Source organism: Bos javanicus, chromosome 14 (genome assembly GCF_032452875.1).
Source record: "Bos javanicus breed banteng chromosome 14, ARS-OSU_banteng_1.0, whole genome shotgun sequence".
NCBI classification, from domain to species: domain Eukaryota; kingdom Metazoa; phylum Chordata; class Mammalia; order Artiodactyla; family Bovidae; genus Bos; species Bos javanicus.
Window position 1 is genome coordinate 60,602,587 of NC_083881.1, and position 20,168 is coordinate 60,622,754.

Here is a 20,168-nt window from a genome sequence, read left to right on the forward strand (position 1 = left end):
TGAGAAAAATAAAACAGTATTTTTGGTTCAGCAGTTGGTATGATTGTACAAGCTTCATTTGGCTAATGGTAGTGGTTTAATCACTAAGTCATGTCTGACTCTTTGCCACCCCATGGACTGTAGCCCGCTAGGCATCTCTCTCCATGGGATTTCTCAGGCATGAATACTGGAGTGGTTTGCCATTTCCTTCCTCAGGGGATCTTCCTGACCCAGGGATCAAACCCTGGTCTCCTGCAGAGTAGGCGGTCTTCTACATTGCAGGCGAATTCTTCACTGACTGAGCCACCAAGGAAGCCCAATTTGGTTGATAATTCCACACAAAAGGAAAAATCAACTTTGGAATTTTTTTTATGTATTTATGTATAAATACTTTATTTGAAAATTAGCTAATTTTACTTTATATATTCTGTGTCTTATTAAATTTTTGACCTTACTATTTTCTTATGTTCCTGGAGTTAAAATAATTTTAACCACAGAAAGCTTTTAATATTTGACCATTTATATTTTGAGCTTTGAAAATAATTTTAAGTTACTATGAAGAAACCTTAGACCTATATATTAAAACTGGTTTAAAAAAAAGTTAACCATCCTATGCAATTTTTTTTTTTTCCCCATGGAACTGACTTTTATAGTCCAGTTTTGTTTTTTGTTTTTTGAATTTTTTTTTTGAATTTTATTTTATTTTTAAACTTTACATAATTGTATTAGTTTTGCCAAATATCAAAATGAATCCATCACAGGTATACATGTGCTCCCCATCCTGAACCCTCCTCCCTCCTCCCTCCCCGTACCATCCCTCTGGGTCGTCCCAGTGCACTAGCCCCAAGCATCCAGTATCATGCATCGAACCTGGACTGGCATCTCGTTTCATACATGATATTTTACATGTTTCAATGCCATTCTCCCATTAAAAAGAATACATTTGAATCAGTTCTAATGAGGTGGATGAAACTGGAGCCTATTATACAGAGTGAAGTAAGCCAGAAGGAAAAACACCAATACAGTATACTAACGCATATATATGGAATTTAGAAAGATGATAACAATAACCCTGTGTATGAGACAGCAAAAGTGACGCTGATGTATGCAATTTTTTTTTTGTAATCTACCAGTGTTTTACATTTGGCTATATCCTATTCCTATATGAAATGTATTTAAGAAGTAACAGAAAGGTCTAGCTTGCATATCAAATGTTATTTTTTTAAATTAGCTACTATTATGTCTCAGTTTACTGTCCTCTTTCATTTCTATAATAAGAAATTTAGTGTAAATAATACCTGTCATACTCTTCAATTCTAAAGCACTACTTTAAAACTAGAGTAAATTTTTATTTCTAGAGGTTTTTATTTTTTGAATAGGAGAAATGTTGCCCAAGTAGAATGATCTGGGTGGCATTCCTCACTAATCTGTAGGACAGAGATGATTTTTTTGTGACTCAGATTTTTCAAAATTATTGCTTATAATAATTAGAATAAAAACTTTTTAGAGTTATTGAAACATCACAAGGCCCCTTCATTTCCTATGATCCTACATTAAGTAAAATCAAGAAATACACAGGCGCTTCCCTGGTGGTCCAGTGGTTAAGAATCACCTGCCAGTGCAGGAGACATGTGTTCGATCCCTGGTCTGAGAAGATCCCATGTGCCACGGGGCAACTAAGCCCGTGCATCACAACTACCGAGCCCGTGTGCTGCTGAAACCCATGCACCGAGAGCCCGCGCTCTGCAAGAGAAGCCACCCCAATGAGGAGCCCGCACGCCGCAACCAAGAGCAGCCACTGCTCACCACAACTAGAGAAAGCCTCCATGCAGCAATGAAGACCCAGCACAGCCAAAAATAAATACATAAACATAAATAAAATTTTTATAAAAGAAATACACAGTGGAATGAAGGTTAGCATTATAAAATAAACATTTTATAAAAGGTAATTAAATGTATTTTTTCAGATGGCAAAAATCTAGCCACTCCTATATTCAAAATACAATATTTTCTTTGCTTAAAAATGTCATTCTAATTCACTCTAATTTATTGAACAGTTTTGTGAGATAACATTATACAAAAATAATGTGACAACAATGCAAAGGCCTTAACAAATTGAAAATTAAGATATCAAAATATAGTGTCATTTGGTAAATAATATTTTCTTTTCTTTACTCAGCAGTACAAGAAACTTTCTTTAGATTCATGTTTCTTGGCATCCTGAAAGGAAAAGAGTAATTTTTTGATCGTTAACTACACTATTCAGGAATTATATAGGGTAATAGGAAATTTACTGTCTGAGACCACAGGAAATTTAAATGTCTGCAGAGGAAATAGTTTAAAATAATCTGAAAGTGGTATACTTAATGCCTTATTTTTTATTACTATAGCTTTAAAAACTAAAGTTAAACATGAAGTTAATATTTATTTCAATGACAATAAGTGGATTGTTTCTTGTTTTCTTTTGACAGACTATATGTGTGAATCCAAACAGAAATATGCAAATCCACTCTCCAATTAGCTTCAAGCCAATTTCATGCCTTACTTTTAATAATTCAAAGTTTTACTCTCCATCTGTTAAAAAATACTAACCCTTTAAACTTCCCAACTTTGCTTTCAACAGTCATAGTTACTACATATGTGAACACTGAGGTTTCTGCATTTTCCTTTCCCTTTGCTCCCTATACTGGGGTGTAAGATCACCACTCCATCACCACAGGCTTCAGGGAACTGGACCCTGGAACTCCGTGTGCTCCTGGTTAGAAACCCCAACCGCAGCAAACAGTCTCGCCCCCACTATCAAGATTAATCTCACTAACTCTACTTGTCACAATGTGCTTCCCATTTGTTAAAAATAGAAGTGCTTTACTATGGTTAAATAAAAATGAGTCCCAAACTAGTCTTTTATTAAACATGACAGAATATCAGTCTCAATCAAAATATCTGTCCATATATGCACTGGCTTTTGCTGTTTAAGCAAAAGATACCAGTATGCCACTTTAGCGGACTCTAAGTCACTGTAATTTTTCAGTCACCAACTGTTTTATTTTGAGAAAGACTGAAACAATATGACAGCAAGAATGGTTAAATTGCCCTTACTCAGCTTCAAACTGGGAGCACTTGATGCAGACATTAATCACGTAGAAACTGATTGCCAGAATAGACATGCTTTATTTGTATTATAAATTCTGTTCCAGAGAGAACACTGAGAAATCAAATTTAGAAGAAAATAAAAATGAATAATGTACCATAATTTTTAACTTAAAAATAGTTTTTTACAATTAACATTTAGACAATCTTACTCTAGTGAATAAGTAAACACTGGGGCATTTAGAACTTATTTGAAAATTTTACTCTTCAAACTTATAGGTAAAGTGCATTTTGCCAAGTGGTTTAACTTCCCTGGTGGCTCAGCCAGTAAAGCGTCTGCCTACAATGTCGGAGACCTGGGTTCAATCCCTGGGTCGGGAAGATCTCCTGGAGAAGGAAATGGCAATCCACTCCAGTATTCTTGCCTGGAAAATCCCATGGCTAGAGGAACCTGGTAGGCTAAAGTCCATGGGGTCGCACAGAGCTGGACATGACTTCACTTTCACTTTCACTTCCCTTTTAACTGATACATATATATATACTGATATATATACATACTGTTGCTGCTGCTAAGTTACTTCAGTCGTGTCTGACTCTATGCGACCCCATAGACGGCAGCCCACCAGCCTCCCCCATCCCTGGAATTCTCCAGGCAAGAATATATGTAATTAGCATATTCTGTACAGAACTGCAATCCACTTCTACTGTGCTCTTGATATGATTCTAAACAATCTGTAGTCATAATACAAATGTCCCAGTAGGAAATTAATTCAATAATGCAAGAATTCCCTTAAATTAAACATTTAGATATTTAAATGTATATAGACATTAGACAGCCTGCATGGAGCCAGAAATTTGATAACACTATATAGAAATTTCAGATTTAAGTATAAAAGAGGAGACAATATTCCACGTAACCAATTAATAGAAAATTTTAAATATTATTTTGCTCATAGTTACTCTCTGGAAGTTCTGAGATAAATTTTCTCTCAAAAGTGTATATTCCTAGAAAAAATTAAAATTCCATTACCCTAAAACTGTAAACTTGTTTGAAGGTATTATGAAATAGAGAAAATATGCCAATTTACACACTGTATGCTCACATATATCATTTGTATAATTTAAACATTAATATTACAGTGTGATGAACTTTGGATGAAGCTGAATTAAACTTGTGTAAATAAATAGCTGAGTTACTAGCTTAAAAAAAAAAGAAAAAGGAAGAAAGGCAAAGCTGCGAACAGATTACCAAAGCATAGTTATTGATGTTACTCAGTTATTGAATTAACTAAGTTAATTCCAAGTTCATACAATACTTTATTATACTTAGAGTGATTAAGAAAAGGTCTTTATCATTTAAAAAGTAAATCTGAAATGTATATTATGATCCCTGTTTTTATCTGTTAGACCAGGTAGACCAGGTTTATACCTGTTAGAAAGATTAGTCTTTTTTTTTTTTAAAGAAATCTTATCTATCTATATAAATAATAATAAATATGCTATGCACATTTTGTTTTAGACACACATTTGATCAGAGTTAAAATCAAAATTGACTAAGTCACTTAGTCATGTCTGATTCTTTGAGACTCCATGACCTGTAGCCCACCAGGCTCCTCTGTCCATGAATTTCTCCAGGCAAGAATACTAGAGTGGGTTCCCATGCCCTCTTCCAGGGGATCCCCTCCAGGGATAGAACTAGAATCTCTGTCTCCTGCATTGGCAGGCAGGTTCTTTACCACTAGCGCCACCTGGGTAGCCAGGTAAATTAAACAGTATCTCCTAAATTCCAAAAATTACTACAAGTATCAAATTCAGCCTATCTCACTGTATTCCACATGAACCCTACAGCAATCAAGAATACTTACTTAATTCTGCATTTTAAAGAGCTGCTTTTATTAAAATCATTTTTAGAATTTAACTCTTCAATTTCTAGCAATTGCAATAAAGCTTGATTTACTTTCCCCTTAATCTAGTCATTTATTCATGTATTTTTTTAAATTACAAAACTCAAGTCCCTTTATTCACTTTCTAAAAAAAACACAAACATGAGAATAAAATAAACACACCCCACTTACTAGCCCTTGCAGGATAGGAAGCAGCCCTGGACAGACAGCTTGCAAATGTCTTTCCTTACACTTCAGTCTGCATCTCCTCAGGCATTCCAGGGGCCCGTTTTTTGACCCCTCTTGCAGGGGAAAGGAAGTGGAAACTAAAAAGAGTCACCTACAAGAGGGTCACAGTGACCTTACAGCTATTTGACGATGCTGCTGCCAAGTCACTTCAGTCGTGTCCGACTCTGTGCGACCCCATAGATGGCAGTCCACCAGGCTCCCCCAACCCTGGGATTCTCCAGGCAAGAACACTGGAGTGGGTTGCCATTTCCTTCTCCAATCTAGTCATTTATAAAATAACAAAATACAGTTTTTCACATTGCCAACATCATTTATTTATACTTATTTAGCATTCTATAATTAGCTCCACTCTTGCACACTTAAAATCTTTTACAGAACTTCCTTTTGTATCTGTTATAGGCTTTATAGTATTATAGACAACAAGTCCACATAACTTGCTGTTATTTTGCTTATTAACTAGATGTCCATCGACAGATGAATAGATAGGGAAATTGTGGTACATATATACAATGGGATGTTCAGTTCAGTTCAGTAGCTTTAAAAAAGAACGCATTTAAAAAAAGAACGCATTTTTTTTTATTAGTCAGTTCTAATAAGGTGTATGAGCCTAGAGCCTATTATACAGAGTGAAGTAAGACAAAGAGAAAGACAAATATTGTATACGAACGCATGTGTATGGCATCTAGAAAGATGGTTCTGATGAACCTATTAGCAGGGCAGCAACCGAGACGCAGTCAGAGAGAACAGACCTGTGGACACAGCGCGGGAGGGATAGGTGGGATGAACTGAGAGAGTAGCATGGAAACGTATGCATTATCGTATGTAAAATAGATAGCCAAGGGAATTTGCTGAGTGACACAGGGAGCTCAACCCAGTGCTCTGTGAAAACCTACAGAGGTGGGATGGGGTGGGGAGGAAATGGAAGGGAGGTTCAAAATGCAGGGGACATGTGTATACCTATGGCTGGCTCATGTTGATGTATGCCAGAAACCAGCACAGTATTGTAAAGCAATTATCTTCCAATAAAGATTAAAAATAAAATAAAAATTAATTAATTAGTTTAAAAAAAAAAACTGGATTTTCTTCTGAGACTGTTTCCTTATCTTGGATAATGCTGAAAAGAGTCACTTGTCACTTCCTGCCTCAGTTCACTTATTCTAAATGTTTTACTAAAGGGAAATATTATCAAACCACATATTAAAACTACTTTTTTACACTTTTACTGTATATTGTAATCATTTATTTATTTGTCTATCTCTTTGAGGGAAGGAATCAGGTCTTGTTATTCAGTATTTTAGCACAGAATCCAAGATAGAGATGCAGATGATACCATTCTAAGGGCAGAAAATGAAGAGGAACTAAAGAGCCTCTTGATGAGGGTGAAAAAGGAGAGTGAAAAAGCTGGTGTGATTCTCAACATGAAAAAAAATTAAGATCATGGCACCCAGTCCCTTCACTTCATGGAAAACAGAAGGGGGAAAAGTAGAAGCAGTGACAGATTTTCTTTTACTGGGCTCCAAAATCACCGCAGAAGGTGACTGCCGTCACGAAATTTAAAAAATGCTTACTTGAAAGCTATGACAAACCTAGACAGCATATTAAAAAGCAGAGACATCATTTTGCTGACAAAAATCTGTATAGTCAAAGCTATGGTTTTTCCAGTAGTCATGCATGGATATGAGAGTTAGATCATAAAGAAAGCTGAGTGCCAAAGAATTGATGCTTTTGAATTGTGGTGCTGGAGAAGACTCTAGTGTCTTGGACAGCAAGGAGATCAAACTCCAGTCAATCTTAAAGGAAATCAACCCAGAATATTCATTGGAAGGACTGATACTGAAGCTAAAGCTCCAATACTTTGGCCACTTGATGTAAAGACTCATTGGAAAAGACCCTGATGGTGGGAAAGATTGAAGGCAAAAAGAGAAGGGGGCAGCAGAGGATGAGATGGTGAGATAGCATCACTGACTCAATGGATATGAATTTGAGCAAACTCTGGGAGATGATGAAGGACAGGGGAGCCTGGTGTGTTGCAGTCCATGGGGTCACAAAGAGTCAGACACGACCTAGGGACTGAACAACAACCGGCGTATAGAAGGTGTTCAAAAATATGTGCTGAATAAATGAAGACAATTTAAGGAATAAAATAATTTAAATCCCAAGACCATTAAAGGTCAAACTATGAAACATATCTCATAAAAATTTTCTAGAATCTCTACTACATTACTTTGTGAAATTTAATAAAATCTTTTCTATATTTCAGAAATTATTTTCTCCTGTACAAAGCATAAGAACAGTCTACCTTATTTTGAATTGTCATCTGGCAAAGTGTTATAGAAAAGTTGCTATGAAATATGCAAGTCTAAAAGCTAAAAAAAAGTGAGATTTTATAAACTTACTTTTCATCTCCTATCCTTTTCTTTTTCAACCCCTATTATATAACACCTTCTTGTCATGTGCCAGGAATGGTGTCAAAAGCTTTAAGGACATAATTCCATTGAATTTTGATGGCAACCCTGAAAGAATATTATTATTATTACCCCCAGTATATGGGTGAAGAAAGTGTTTTTTTCTTGCCCAAGTTTACATTATTAGGAACTGGCAGAACTAGGATTCAATACAGTTTTGTCTGAATAAAGAGCTAAGTTTTAATCATCGTTCTATATTATCTCTCATGTATATTTTTGGAGGACTTTATTATTGCTTATTATAATACCAAAAATAAATTCTGGATGATGATAAGTGATATTATGCTTACTGTGAGTCAGTGTAACATGGCACCAAGTTCTTATTCACAACTTTGGAAAGCAAGCCATCTGAATCCCCAGTGTGCCAGACTGGAAGGCTAAGTCTCTGCACACGACAGGTGCACCATGAAATGTGCACTCATACTCCATGATAAACAGAAATAGTAAAATTAAGTTGGTTAACTTAATTTGAAAAAGTTGGCTTAAAGCTCAACATTCAGAAAACTAAGATAATGGAATCTGGTCTCATCACTTCATGGCAAATAGATGGGGAAACAGTGGAAACAGTGGCTGACTTTATTTTTCTGGGCTCCAAAATCACTGCAGATGGTGACTGAAGCCATGAAATTAAAAGATGCTTACTCCTTGGAAGGAAAGTTATGACCAACCTAGATCGCATATTCAAAAGCAGAGACATGACTTTGTCAACAAAGGTCCGTCTAGCCAAGGCTATGGTTTTTCCAGTGGTTATGTATGGATGTAAGAATTGGACTGTGAAGAAAGCTGAGTGCTGAAGAATTGATGCTTTTGAACTGTGGTGTTGGAGAAGACTCTTGAGAGTCCCTTGGACTCCAAGGATATCTAACCAGTCCCATCCTAAAGGAGATTAGTCTTCGGTGTTCATTAGTAGGACTGATGTTGAAGCTGAAACTCCAACACTTTGGCCACCTGATGCAAAGAGCTGACTCATTTGAAAAGATTCTGATGCTGGGAAAGATTGAGGGCAGGAAGAGAAGGGGACGACAGAGGATGAGATGGTTGGATGGCATCACCAACTCAATGGACATGGGTTTGGGTGGACTCGGGAGTTGGTAATGGACAGGGAGTCCTGGTGTGTGTGCTGCGGTTCATGGGGTCGCAGAGAGTTGGACACGACTGAGCGACTGAACTGAAGTTGGTTAACTCTTAGTGTCCTGAAATATGTAGTTGCCTTTAAATAACTTCAGTATTAAGTGCTACATCTCATTCATTCCAATTATTTTGATAGAAAGTCTCAGAAGACTAATTTACAAGTTTCTTATTCTTGAGATCCCCAGATGATAGTCATTTCTCTCATCTTTGCACCTTTCAATAGGATTTTAGAATTTACTTTACACTATTTTTTGGGACACATTAAATTGGTATAAGTTTTTCTAATCTTTAAATACTATCTAATGAATGCTTTTATTTTCTTTTCATGTCTGTCTTCCCCCATTCTTGTTAGACTTTATACAGGATTTGTATATATAAAAGGGCTTCCCTGGTGGCTCAGCTGGTAAAGGATCTGCCTGCAATGCGGGAGACCTGAGTTTGAGTCCTGAGTTGGGAAGATCCCCTGGAGAAGGGAAAGGCTACCCAGGCTGGATGAAGCACAAGCTGGAATCAAGATTGCCCAGAGAAATATCAATAACTTCAGATATGCAGATGACACCACCCTTATGGCAGAAAGCGAAGAAGAACTAAAGAGCCTCTTGATGAAAGTGAAAGAGGAGGGTGAAAAATCTGGCTTAAAACTCAAAATTCAGAAAACTAAGATCATGGCATCCAGTCCCATCACTTCATGGCAAATAGATGGGGAAACAATGGAAACAGTGAGAGACTATTTTCTTGGGCTCCAAAGTAACTTCAGATGGTGAACGCAGTCCTGAAATTAAAAGACGCCAGCTCCATGGAAGAAAACCTAGACAGCATATTAAAAAGCAGAGACATTACTTTGCTGACAAAGGTCCATCTGGTCAAAGTTATGTTACTGGTCAAAGTTACGTGACAGTAGTCACGTATGGATGTGAGAGTTGGACTATTAAGAAAGCTGAGTGCCAAAGAACTGATGCTTTTGAACTGTGGTGTTGGAGAAGACTCTTGAGAGTCCCTTGGACTGCAAGGAGATCCAACCAGTCCATCCTAAAGGAAATCAGTCCTGAATATTCATTGGAAGGACTGATTCTGAAGCTGAAACTCCTATATTTTGGCCACCTGATGTGAAGAACTGACTCATTGGAAAAGACCCTGATGCTGGGAAAAATTGAAGGTGGGAGGAGAAAGGGATGACAGAAGATGAGATGGTTGGATGGCATCACCGACTCTATGGGCATGAGTTTGAGTAAGCTCTGGGAGCTGGTAAGCCTGGCGTGCTGCAGTCTGTGGGGTTGCAAAGAGTCGGATAAGACTAAGTGACTGAACTGAACTGAACCATATATATAAAATAATGATTCTCATTCATCATATATCAAATTAGTAAACCAACCCACCAACTAAATCTTTTCACACTAGAATACACATGTGTCATAAAAGAAATTCCTCTGAGGTAAAAAACTCCACTGATTTCTGAAAGAAGTAAGTTTCTTTCCACTGAAGAAAAAAAGTGACTTCTTGGTCATTTTTGTCAAAGAGGGAGAGGAGCATGTTGGATATTGAACATGCAAGAAGCACTGTGATAGCAGCTCTTCACACCTCAAAACTGTCACTGCTTTATTACAATCTCATTTATTCATACATTCATCCTAAAACTTTTTTGAGTGCATACTATGTGTGAGGGATTGTAGATTTTGAGAAGTAAGACAGCAAAGAGATAAAAATAATAAATACATATCCTTAAGTGGTAACTAATGGTCAACAATCGTAGATTAAGTGGATACATAATTAACTATTTCACAGGGCAGGAAAATGAGCACCCAAGAGAAACTGTTACTGTAAAAGAATATTAGATAAATCATGAAGGAAGAGGAGAGATGGTGTCTCTTGGGTGAATCTGTACTTGACTTCAGAGAAGGCAATGGCACCCCACTCCAGTACTCTTGCCTGGAAAATCCCATGGATGGAGGAGCCTGGTGGGCTGCAGTCCATGGGGTTGCTAAGAGTTGGACACGACTGAGCGACTTCACTTTCACTTTTCACTTTCATGCATTGGAGAAGGAAATGGCAAGCCACTCCAGTGTTCTTGCCTGGAGAATCCCAGGGACGGGGGAGCCTGGTGGGCTGCCGTCTATGGGGTCGCGCACAGTAGGACACGACTGAAGCAACTTAGCAGCAGCAGCAGTACTTGACTTGGGTGTTAAAGGATGAGCAGGTACTTTACTCAGAAAGAGAAAGAAACTGTGCTTCAGACATTAGAAGCAATGTGAGCATACACATTGGAATTAAAGCAAGAGCCTTTAAAGAGACGGGTAAGAGTAAGAGTGAAAAGCTGAAGTCAAGATAACACAAAACATTAAAGATTCCGATTTTGTCATTAAGGTTCTAAGGTCTCAGGCCAGGTGTTTGTGGATTTTCTTTTTTTGAATTTTGCTTCCTTAAGATTAGATTCATCCTTTCTATATGGAAAATCAGAATCCGAAATGAAGTCTTACTATACCGTTCCACCCCACACTGATAAACTGGCATCTAACAGTGACACTCAACATGGGAATCCTTCGACTTCAAACTTGATCTTCTTTTTGTTATTTCTATAAAAATATAACTTCTATATGTTAAAATTGTTCATCCTGAGGTATATCTGTGGTTCTATTAGGAGTCATTGGTTAGAATGTTGCATTTAATTTAGAATAACAGTTGTGGATTAATTGTCCTTTTGGCTTGTAAAAATAAATATTGAATATGACAGAAACTACTGCAGCAGTCTTTTCTAATGCTATTATTTTGTATGCTAGAAATTATTTCAATTTAATTATTTCTCTACTTTTACACTAAATTTATTTTACTAACATACAGCCTGTGTGGGTAATATTTTAGAAATAAAGTTAAAAATGGTAGAAATAAAAATGAGTTGAATCCATTACAGGAGACAAGTCTATATAAACATTACTTACCTATAATCAATAGTGGTGATGCCAGAAAACAAAAGTTTAATATGTAAATGAATGTCAATGATTATTTTAAATGTATAGAACCCTAAATTGTTACACTAACCAGAATGAAATTAATTCATCAGTAAAAATGAATCCAGGTAAGAATCTCTGGATAAGATTTCCCATGTGATAATAGGATAGAGTAACCAGTCACCACAGAAATACAAATTAACAGAAATTGCTAAAAATGATTATATAGTACAAAGTCAATTAAATTGTGTGCCTCTTAAAATTTATGTAAGATGTGGGAGTAAATTTTAATTAACACAGATCTCCAATTTCATATCCAAGTACTGAGATGTGGTATTGAATATAACTCTTTATGAGTCAGCTGTGAAGACCACTCGGAAAAGATGGTGACACCAGCAACAAAGCAAAAGCCAGGTGGTACTGTTACAAAGCTATGCCCTTACCACCTGTTCCCGGACCTTTTCATTACCATCTGAACGGAAACCTGGTGCTTTCTTGAGCACTCTGCTTCTGCTGAAATCTTCTCTAGTGAGAAATACTTACCCTTCTTCATAGGTTGTCATATTTCTATCTACTGGCTACTTAAAAAATATATTTCTCTTCTACTTTAAAGTTAAACTTTCTTTTCTTTTGATTTCTGGCCATGCTGACATATACTAACCGTTTTTTTCCCTTTCTTTCTGTCATCTGATGACCTCGTGGTCACTGACTCATTCATGAAGTTTTAGAGCTGGCTTAGTTTTCTTTTCAATTCCCCAATTCTCATAGCCATATCAAATATAAGTGTTCATCAAGAAGACCTATCAAATGGCTTTGTAATTCCAAAACTCACATATCTTGTTACCTTCACTTTTATTCTTTTCACCCACTCTCCTACTCACTCCAAATGCTTATGTCTTAGAGTTTGTCAGTTAGTGAAAATAGCTCCACCACAAGATCTTAAGTTTCAACAACATGCTCTACCTGCCCAACACCCTAAACTTCCTTTTTGACTACAAGACCTAGGGTTCTAATTCTTGGATTTTCTCTGTATTTTCCTAGTCTCTAAGTTCCCATATGGACTTTTCCTCCTCCTTGTCTAACACTGACATTTACACAAGCACCCTCAGTTGCTTTCCACTGCTATTCTGCCAGCAACTCCATCCATCAAAACTCCCACTCCCCCACAAATGCTACAATCTGAATTGTGTTTCCACACTTGGATGGGCTCAGTGCTGCTAGGAATGATCACACTACTCTCCCACGCTGGTGTGTCTTGCAATTGCTGGTCTCCAACTTCTAGATCTGCAGAACTATTCATCAACTTTTAAATTTGTCTTTGGTAAGCTACTTTCTCCTATTTTCTTCAGTGATTATTCCAAATCTTCAAATTAAATCTCAAATTCAACTTCCAAACCCTTATATTCTCGCTTCTTATGTGTTTGAGAACATTAGGGCCAACAGGCAGTGACAACCAACTTCCCAACTCCCTGTCTAATAACTGATCTATTTTATTATCTGTCTTTTTTTCTGGTTTGAGCCAACCCAAAGTCCACCTTTGCTTCTGAACCAAGCCCCTCCTCCACCTCCAGGTTCTTACTCTAGAACCAGTGCCTTTTCTATCTTCAAATGCCCTTTCTCTTCAGACCACATACATGTTCAAATCTCAGATTTCTCCCTTTTGGTGACCCAAAACAGAGACTGGGAAGTCACAGCATGCTCAGATTCCCACACAAAGAAATTTTCCTAAATTTTTATGAAAATAGCTTATTTATGTATTAACTGAGGAATCTATCTATGTATCTATCTAGAGATAGATACAGAGACAGAGAGAGACAGACACAGAGAGGAGAGAATTATTTCAGAGTTTTAGGCTAACAACTAAATTTATGTGAAAAGGATAAATTTGAGGCTGCAAAAAAAAAGGAAAAAGAAAATTATCACCTTTTCTTGAGAATAAACCTGTATTTCATTCAACTTCAGTATTCTGGTGATACTAAAAATGTATACAAGAATTTAAAAAAGAGAGAGATGAAGATTTTATTGAAAAGTAGCTTTTAAGGAGTATTGGAATAGAAAACAAGACACGCTCAACAAACTTAACCCTAAACAAAGTATCACCTGCATTTTATCACCACTATACTCATAATATTTACTGAAAAAGAAACACAGATCTCTTTTTTTTTTTTTTCAGAAGCCAAATGACCATTTTTAAAGTATATTCACATATCATAAAATTCATCCTTTAAGGGTATACAATTCACAAATAAACAACTTCAAAGAATTTGACTACTCATTTTTTATGCTATTAGCATAATGAGCTCAGATTTAAAGGCTATCATTTTTAAAAGATAAGATTTTCCTGTTAAACTAATCTACTGAACTAATCTCCATAAGAGATAGTAGTGTAGATCATGGAAGTAGATATAGAGTTAGGGAGAAATGGAATACTTCAGAGATAATTAAGTTTTAGGATCAATAAGACATGGTGACTGGAGGGAGGGAATTGTGCTCAGGGAAAGAATTAGTAAAGGGTGATGCTTAGGTTTCTGGTTGAGGCACGTGTGAGGATGCTGCTGCCACATATCGAGAGTACAAATGGGGAGTGGGTTACTAAATGTGGTCACCTGTTCTGTGAGAGGTATGATGAATTCAATTATACATGCTGACTTTGGTACATCCCCAGGACAGATAAGAAGATGGCCAGAAGAGGACTGAAAAGATCTGACAGATAAATAAGAATGGGACCTGGGTTGGAAATACAGATTTGGAAGCCATCAATCCAACCAGTCCATTCTAAAGGAGATCAGCTCTCGGATTTCTTTGGAAGGAATGAGGCTAAAGCTGAAACTCCAGTACTTTGGCCACCTCATGTGAAGAGTTGACTCATTGGAAAAGACTCTGATGCTGGGAGGGATTGGGGGAAGGAGGAGAAGGGGACAACAGAGGATGAGATGGCTGGATGGCATCACTGACTCGATGGACGTGAATCTGAATGAACTCTGGGAGTTGGTGATGGACAGGGAGGCCTGGCGTGCTGCGATTCATAGGGTCACAAAGAGTCGGACACGACTGAGAGACTGAACTGAACTGAACTGAATACATAGATCTACTGAAAGTCACAGAATAGAAAGCACCATCAAGATAGAACACGCAAAGGAAAGACAGCCTACTATGGGAGTCTGGAAATTATCAAGGGGCAAAGAGAACACTCCCAAAGAAGACAGAAGTGATCAGAACGATGGATAGAAACCTAAAGGAGTGTACAATCACAAGAGTGCAGAGGAAAAAACATTTCAAGAAGAGAATGTAATAGGGCTGAATTCTAAAGGTGGAAAGGCTAGATGCAATATGAAAGCTCTTATGATTTAGCAGCATATACAATTTGAGACAGTTTTTTAGAACAAAGTTATATAACACAATTGTAATAAAACAGGTATAAGGAAGCAGAGTCTCAAAAAAGAGGGAAAGTAAAAATGTCAGTTATAGGTAATGATTTTAATACAATGTAGTTCAAGAAACTGATTAGAATTATCATGTCTTTGGCCATGAACTTGAACTTCCTGATAGACTAGATAAAGAAAACATACAATGGGCTACATTCTTTTTCAGTGACACAGACACATCTGTTCTTAAAGACAGCTACTCACAATTTTAAAATAAAGTTTTACACAGATTTTTTTTAAATGGATGATGGCACAGGAGACAATGCCCTCAGAAATGCTTTTAGAGCTAATGTGTAATTTTATGTGGCTCTTTCTTTTCAAAACATTCCATGAGCATTTCTATTTAATATTGCAGTGATGGTTTCAGCCAGGTCAATTTGACAAGACAAAGAAACAAAAGGCATTCAGATCAGAAAGGAAGACATAAAATTATCTTTAGTCATAGATGACATGACCTCATATAGAACATCCTAAGGTATTAACTAAAAACTTTTAGAGCTAATAAGTGAATATAGTATGGTTGTAGGTTTCAAGATCAAGTTATAAAAATAAATTGTGTTTCTATATACTAGCAATGATTAGGCACAAATGAATTTAATAACAATTTCACTTCAAAAATAAAATATTTGGAATAAATTTAACAAAAGTAGTACAAGGTATGTATCCTGAAAACGATGAAACATCACTGAAAGAAAGTAACATAAGGGAACATCTTTGTGCTCATGGATGAGAAGACAACATTTTCTAAGATGGCAATAATCCCTAAATTGCTCTAATTAAACAATCCCAGTCAAAATCCTAGCTGCTTTTTTTCCCTTTGAAACTGACAAGCTTATCTCAGCATTCATGAGGAAATGTAAGCAACCCAAAAGAGAGGAAGGATACATCATAATCACGAGGTGGGGAGGGATTGTTTTTAAAATGCAAATTTCTGGGCCTTTACAGGATCAAAATTCTAAAAGTCGTAATCAAGCGTTTTTTGTTGTTGTTTTGTTTTGTTTTTTAAGTTCCCTTTTCACACACAATCATAAAACAGGATAGATGTTGCTTGGGTGTATAACATTTTCAGTGGTATTAACTAGAAGATAGCTTCAATGAGAAGAGGAAAACACAAGCCATCAATAATCCATCAGCTGAATAGCATAATCCATCAGTATGCCCTCTGGGAGAGTTAGCACTGAGACATACTTCCAGAAAACAACAAAAACTCAACCTGATCAATGAAGTATTACAAAAGTCACCTAAATTTTGGAATCATCTGCTAGGTGAGAGAAACATGTTGAGCTGTTTGTTTTACTGGTGGTTAGCCACAGACCCAGTTATTCCTTGAATTCATGATGAAGACAAATCATTAGCATAACAGAAGATGCTTACTTTCCCTTTGCTGTGTATTACACTCATCTAAATGAGGAGTGTGAATCATTCATTCATTTATTTGACAAGCGAAAAAAGCCAGGCAAAGTGGCTAGGGACATGTAACAGAATCAGAATGAGAAAACAAGTATTTTAGATTCCTAATCCATATTATTTTCATAAAACATACTGTTTCCCCTTTAAAGGTCTATAATATGAGTAAATATGTGGTAACATCAAGTTATATCACATAGGCAGGAAAATGTGTTATCACATTTTAACTCTGATCTATAAGTTAGCAGTAGTAAATATTTCATTAACAATTATTCTGCTTGCCCTTTTAAAGACTATAAGAACTTTTTTTTGCTAGATAATTTAGATGGTTTCAGTTCAGTTCAGTTCAGTCGCTCAGTCGTGTTTGACTTTTTGCGACCCCATGAATTGCAGCACGCCAGGCCTCCCTGTCTATCACCAACTCCCGGAGTTCACTAAAACTCATATAGAGTTAAGTTAAGTTAAGTATTAAACTCATGGTTTAAGACTCTTAAAAACAGTTATTCATGAATATTTTGAACTGATGCCATCTTTTTCCTTTGAAAACTTTTCCTACCTCAAGAACATTTTCTTCAGAAAGAGAAAATATACATACCACTTATAGACATGCCTGAGAACTCATTTTCTTTTATTTTTGAAACTTTTAATTTATATTTTGGTCTTACAAATGATCATTTAAAATGACTCTTCTGTAAGAATGTAAAGCATAAAAATTTGCTACATATCAGATAAACACAAATTTTCAAGGTTTTCTGTGTAGTCTTCATTAAAACATGAATCTTTGTGTCAATGTTTCACTTTTACCTAAGACCTTGAATCCATTTTACAATAATGAAGCCATAAAGTTTTTACACAACTATAAACTATATCATTTGTATTAAAAGAAAGCTGAGTAATACAAAAATATGAGATCTGAGGAGCAGGCAATCTGTTGAGGTTCAGGATATCTTATTTGGCTATCTACACAAATTTGTAGATAAACAAGTTTCTTGAATTATTTTTTCTTTGGTCTTATGTGCCCAGAACAGAATCTGGAGGGATGGATGAGTAATTTGATCACAAAGCTATCAGTGTTGTTAGTTTTGACAATACTGTCCTTTTCAATATTTATTTTTCTATCTTCCACTGCAGATTTACTTAAGATCTCCACTTCTTATGCCAAATTCTTTCACCAAATATCCTTGTGAATATATTTATGCTTCTTGATGAAATTTTTTTGGATATGGAGCTATCCTTAAATATCCATCCACACAAGGCTAAGAAATTGCTTGACCTTCAGACTTAGAAATTTAGAACTGCTTGATTTCACTTTTATCCCCAGTTCAAAGTACGCTGCCTGAGAAATTTTGTAAATAAACATTAGTTCATTGAATGATTTTTCATTACCTCTGAAAACTTTTTTCTGGGATAGCCTACCACATATATATATATATGGTACATAATCAGCAAATGTAGATAGCTATAAAATTTAAAGCATATCCAGGTACACAGATGGGAGAAAAATATTTTAAATGGTAAATCAGATTTTCTAGAAATGATTACTAGACAATCATTAATGATAGATGGATATTTAACCGGACCAATCTACCTGTGTGGAAATACAAATAGCTAAATACAAATGTATTATTTATAAGCTACTTTGAAAAATATTATATTCAAATATTTAATTAACTTTTAAAAAATTTACTTTTTGCTATTCATTTTCTACTTGTACATTCAAAAGACTTTAATACAGTAACTGTAACACAAACAATATAATTTTGTATCACACAATGAGATCCAATCACTATAATGAAAATAGCAACTATAATGGATTTGGTTCATTGCAGTTATTATGTTAATTTTAAATATACCAGCATTGCTATAGATATTAAACTCTGAATTCAGAAAAGAATTTTTCTTTTACAAAACTTGGATTACAAGTAAATATCAATGGTGTAGTATAGAATAAGAGTACTTTCAATAATGTTGCATAAGCATATTAAATTGTTTTTGTCATTTAAATAATCCATGATTATGTTCATCAACTACCAAAACAAAATGTTACTAGCAGTACTCAGACATATTTTCTCTCGGAATAAAGATTGCTCATTTTATTCTGAGATGTGAAAGCTAATTCAGGACCTTACGCTGCAAAAATTAATTAGTGGCACCAACATTTTCTCACAAATAACTGCAGTTGATACTTTTTGCCATCTTACAGAATATATGTTCCCTAAAGACATCAGCTGGGAGGGACTGGGGGCAGGAGGACAAGGGGACGACAGAGGATGAGATGGCTGGATGGCATCACTGACTCGATGGGCGTGAGTCTGAGTGAACTCTGGGAGTTGGTGATGGACAGGGAGGCCTGGCGTGCTGCTATTCATGGGGTCGCAAAGAGTTGGACACGACTGAGCGACTGAACTGAACTGAACTGAACTGAAAGACATCAGCCTGGCCCTGTGTAGTTTCCAGTTCTGCAAGTATTACATAGTTATATTTAAGCAGAGTACAGTGCCTTAAAAGACTCATTGCTAGGAGTATACCATTCTTTTCTTTCCTGAATAAAACAATGTTCTTTTATCAAGAAGAAAATGGTGAAGAAATTATTAAAAATCAAGAACTTAAAAATATAACCTCCAAACTTCTACCCACCAAGCCAGATATGCTAACAGAGACTTTGGCAATAGGCACACACCAAGGGGCTCATATGTTCTGCTTTACACAATTTAAAGAAAGGAAAACACATTAGAGGCCCACATTTTGCTCTGCTTTTTAAAGAAAGGAAACTCTATGTCTCTTTCTAAGGAAATTTTCAAAAACTATTCTCTGTGAATTAATGATGAAATGACCCTATGCCAAATAAGTCAGAAAAATAGTCTTCATTAATAAAGCAATGTAAACAAAGAAAATAGACTTGAAATTACTAGTTCAGATTGGAATCACAAAATATGCCTAACTTAAAACTAACTTTTAGGTTTTGTGTCTGTTACATAGAAACCTTCATAGACCACAGATAGTTAAATATAGCAAACTGAGACAAAAATTGAAGTGTCATAGAATTAGACCACTGAATTGTATACCAAGGGGGTAAACATTTATGATGATTATCTTCTCATTAATTTTGAGTAAAGCATAAATTGAGATTGAATTTATATATAATAAAGCAAAATTTGGCTTGTAATTGGGTGTGCTTATTATGCCAACTTCATAAGAATACAAAATCAAATTCTGAATTGGCCACTAGAAACCCAAATTCCTCCAAACCATACATGCTTTGCCACTCTTAGTCTCAGAGAAATGTAGCTAGGGAAAGCTTGTCTCCTCAGGCAGAGAGGTGAAGTCTATGTGTGCTTGGGCTGATGCGACTTTCAGTACAGCACTGTGAAGATGGCTTCATACTTATTAATGCATCACGTCATGAAAATGAAAACACACTTGGCTTTATGCCTTGCTGTTATGTTTTTTTTCCATTTATCCTCTGTTCAAAGTTCCTTCTCTGGCAGTTTTCCAGCTGAATGAATTTCTAACCCAATATGTTTGCCTTCTAACAAGCCCTGAAGCCTCTATCCTTTCTTTTTAAAGGATCAAAGAACACTGTTCTTCACAATCTTT

General features: G+C 36.0%; 1 protein-coding gene across 39 annotated transcripts in view; it reads right to left on the bottom strand.

The window, feature by feature from the left end:
- Positions 1–20,168, bottom strand: part of RIMS2 (regulating synaptic membrane exocytosis 2) — a 605,437-nt gene that overhangs the window by 120,510 nt on the left and 464,759 nt on the right. The window lies entirely within an intron of this gene.